At 46.9% G+C, this 4,262-nt stretch overlaps 1 pseudogene; it reads right to left on the minus strand.

Annotated features, from left to right (window-relative positions):
* Positions 1–1,454: 1,454 nt before the first annotated feature.
* On the minus strand, positions 1,455–3,701 carry LOC100999034 (annotated as a pseudogene).
* Positions 3,702–4,262: the final 561 nt, after the last annotated feature.

Here is a 4,262-nt window from a genome sequence, read left to right on the forward strand (position 1 = left end):
AGAAAGAAGGCATTTGCGCATTTATATCTGATACCCAACCATACTTTCGGTCACCAGAATATCTTCTTTCCAGATTAAAAAAAAATAGTATGCTGATTTCTATAACAAAGCTTTTATTCGTACAAAAATCAAGCAATGGTCAATGAGTCACAGCAGTACAATAGGTAGAGGTTTAAAAACTGCATCAAACAGGCGCTGAAAATAAATACTAGCTAAGAGGAGGAGGAGAGAGCTTTCCTGTGGGGTTTGTTTTTTCCCCCTTGAGTGCATGTGGGGTTTGTCTTCCAAGCCACGAGCCTGGCCTGTCTTGTGGTGCTATTCACTCAACAGAGTGTGACTGCAGCACATTGCCTCCAGGGTCCGGCCTCTCAGAAGCCTGAGAGCATCCATCTCGTCAGATGGACCAGAAACAAGAAAGTGGGGTGGGGTGAATCACAGCTATCACTCAAAGGAAAGGAATATTTTTCTATTGCTCAATCTTGTCAATTGGGAGTGCACCAGCAGATTCATTGAGACAATATGGATAATTTCAAACTTTTGCTTAAAAGCATGTATGTGGCTTATTCAGAAAAGGAGACGTGTACATTCTAGCCCAAGCAAGCAATCAGAGTCATTCTGTTTTTAAGGAAGGTCAGTCGTTTAAAAGGTTTCTAGTTTGAGCAACATCTTCTGTGAATCCTCTGTGGATGCACCAGGCCAAGGTGACTACCTTTGACCAACTCAGTGAGAAGGCCTTTGCTGGTCCCTGCAGTGAGGAACCGGTGGGAACGGGCGGCCTCTTCCCCACCGGCCTGTGTTGCTGGGGGCGGGTGGGCAGGCTCCACAGGCAGCCTCTGTCTGTGGCCAGACTAGGCCGTCCCGGTGACTCGGGCTTACTGACTGTGGTTCAGAACTGCAGAAGGAGAGAGTCAGGAGGGCGGGCCAGGGAACACACACCAGGCACCGCTCTGGCCAGTCAGAGAACACGAGGCAGTTCCCCCACAGGAATTTGCACCGAGAAGGTGTGGAAGGCACAAGCAAGTGTGAAGGTACCAGAGATCCCAGAGGGCGCAGCTTGCATCGGCCACAGCAGGTGCAGCGCTGATCTGGTGCGGTTCCCCCCTTGAATGAGAAAGAGATCCTGATTCTGCTGTGATAAAGATTTCTGATTTAAAAAGAAACCACTCAAGGGTTAAAACAATTATTTTAAATTAACAAAGAAAATTAATCTCCAAATAAACTGACACTATCTGGAAAACTCATCTGTCCCTAAAGTCCACAATGCTTCCACTGCTTCGTCCTGTTATGGAACCTGAGCCTGACGCGAAGGAGTCAGACGTGTGACAGAGGAAGAGTCTGAGAAGAGAAGACACCTTTACAGAATGTACGGCAAGAAAGCCAGCCTGGCCCCCGGGTTACAGTAAGATGCACAGGTCCTTTCAGTTTCGCAGACTCCAGACAGCCACGCAGGCTGCTCAGATGGACGTCTCCCTCCTGTCCCTGCTGGGTGATGGCTTCACCAGCTCCTTGCCTGCCTTTGGCTGCCGTTTAGCCTCTTTTGGCCAGAGGCCACCATCTCTGAGCAGCTGGACAGCACCCCGCGCCACTCAGGCTCCTGGTCCTCCTGGTCCTCCTGCACCTGCTGCTCGGCCTTGGGTCCCTGCATCTGGAGCAGCTGGAGCTGCACGTGCAGCTCCATGATGACCTTGCGCTCCTCTTGAATTGCTTGATTCAAATGATTGTTCTTTGTTTCCAGCTCTTTGTTCTGTCTCTGTAAATATTCCAGAATAATCTGCAGCTCCTCCTCATCCTCACTCTATCTCTCGCTCTCGGAGGAGTACTCCTCAGTCTCACTTCAGCCGTGCTGCTGGCGACTGAATTTCAGCAATCTCGACTCTGAGGCGTCCCTCAGACGTCTTTTCTTTTTCTGAGGAAATCTGCCTGCCTAGAAACTGCTCTATGGTCAGGAGCTCCTCCTGTTCAGTCAGAATCCCATTCTCCCAAGCAAGGAGAATATTTATAAATTCTTAATTTTCATTCATCTCTTCTTTGGAAACACCCTCTTTTCAAAGACTGGCTATCTCTTGTGCAATCTTGGTTTCACACTCCTGTCTTTAAACTTCTCTCAGTTTTCTTTTGAGAGCTGTCAAAATTCTTTGGACTTTCCATAATCTTTCTTCTTTAGATAAATCCTTTTTCCCACCCTGCAGATATTGATATAAACAATTCAAAAGAAAACCCTGTCTCCTCATCTCCTCCTTGATGCCTGCCTGGGTCTCTGGCAGCATGGGCATTGTGGCCATGTTAGACCATCGCAGAGGTTTTGTCACTTGCTTTAGTACAGCATTTCCAAAGAGTTCTTGCACATGTGTGAAAAACACATGCAGGACTCCATTGCTGATCTGCACAGTTGGGCTGAGCACTATAGAAATGTTCTGTATATTCATTTTTGTTTCCAGTTCATTTGTGATGACATGGTCCATGTGCACAATGAGCCAAGAAATCAGAAGATAGTTATATTCTGGCAGTTATTTGAGTAAACGCTGGTATTCATGAACTTTCTCAGTCTCTGTGGTCCTCCTACAAGCTTCTTCAAATCTCAGCATAAGCTCTTTAGTAAAGCAAGTTCTCTGGAAGTTCTCACAAATACTGCTTCAGCAAACTGGCTACAGTGTTAGGCTCATATTCTTCCAAGCTGGTAGACTCCTCCTGGTCATAGGCTTCTTTTAGCTCATCCACCTTTGACTTAATTCCTGATACTCTGTAGATACCTTCGCATTTCATGCCATACATCTCTAAGCAATCTGTACATTCACGGAAAACGACCAGCAGCCAAATGCCATCATACATCATGGTCCTCTCTATTGCATCAGCCAAAGGAATTCCAAAAATGGGTTTGAGATTTGGAACATCAATCGGAGGCACCTCTGGCTCCTGAATTGGCTTTTTCTTTTTCTTCTTTTCCTTCCACTGTTTAGCAACATCAGCTCCTGTCAAGTCTTTTGACTTCTTCTCTTTATGTTTTTCTTCTTTGTGCTTTTCTTCTTTATGCTTTTCTTCTTTGGGTTTCTCTTTTCCTTTAAAATCCTCCTCTTTCTTTTTAGAAAAGCTGGGCTTCTTGAAAACGTGGATTCCCTTGGGCCTCTTCATTTTGGAAGGACTTTCTGCCTCATCTCCAGAGCTGTCTTCCTGAAAGGCTGCATAGCCTTCCGTCCTCTTTTCCTTTTTCTTAAATTTTCCTTTTTTTCCCCCATGGTCTTTCTCATCATCAGGCACTATATCAGGAGGCTCATGGAGGATGTCTTGGGGAGGTGAGGGCTGGCCAGTGCAGTACAATCCAGGAAACTTAGTAGGACTGATCTCTTCAGAGCTGGGGGTCTGGGTAAATCTGCTGCCATGCTCCATCCTGTGGTGTTCACTGGGGCTGCTGGTGGGGGGCAGGAAGCACTCGGTCATGCTGATGCCCTGATAGGAAGGGACAAGGTCTTCTCTGTTACCTATCTATCACACTCTGCCTGCTGCACTTCATACCTCCATGACTGACCACACCAAAAAAATCTCTTTGATACTGTGATGGTGAATACTGAGTGTCAACTTGATCGGACTGAAGGACACAAAGTATTTATCCTGGTTGTGTCTGTGAGGGTGTTGTCTAAGGAACTTAACATTTGAGTCAGTGCCCTGGGAAAGGCAGACCCACCTTTAATCTGGTGGGCACAATCTAATTAGCTGCCAGCGAGGCTAGAATATAAGCAGGCAGAGGCTGGGCACAGTGGCTTACGCCTGTAATCCCAGCACTTTGGGAGGTGGAGGCAGGCACTCATGAGGCCAGGAGATCAAGACCATCCTGGCCAATATGATGAAAGCCCGTATCTACTAAAAATACAAAAATTAGCCAGGCATGGCGGTACACACCTGTAGTCCCAGCTACTCAGGAGGCTGAGGCCAGAGAATTGCTTGAACCTGGGAGGCGGAGGTTGCAGTGAGCCGAGATCACGCCACTGCAGACCACGGTCCAGCTTGGGCAACAGAGCGAGACTCTCCATTTCAAAAAAAAAGAAGAAAAAGAAAAAGAATATAAGCAGGCAGAAAAATGTGAAAAGAAATACTGGCCTAGCCTCCCACCCTACGTCTTTCTCCCATGCTGAATGCTTCCTGCCCTCGAACATTGGACTCCAAGTTCTTCAGTTTTGGAACTCAGACTGGCTCTCCTTGCTCCTCAGCCTCTCTCTCTCTCTATATATATATATCTCCCATTAGTTCTGTCCCTCTAGAGAACCCTA

This window comes from Papio anubis, unplaced genomic scaffold, assembly GCF_008728515.1.
Source record: "Papio anubis isolate 15944 unplaced genomic scaffold, Panubis1.0 scaffold273, whole genome shotgun sequence".
In the NCBI taxonomy this organism is placed as follows: domain Eukaryota; kingdom Metazoa; phylum Chordata; class Mammalia; order Primates; family Cercopithecidae; genus Papio; species Papio anubis.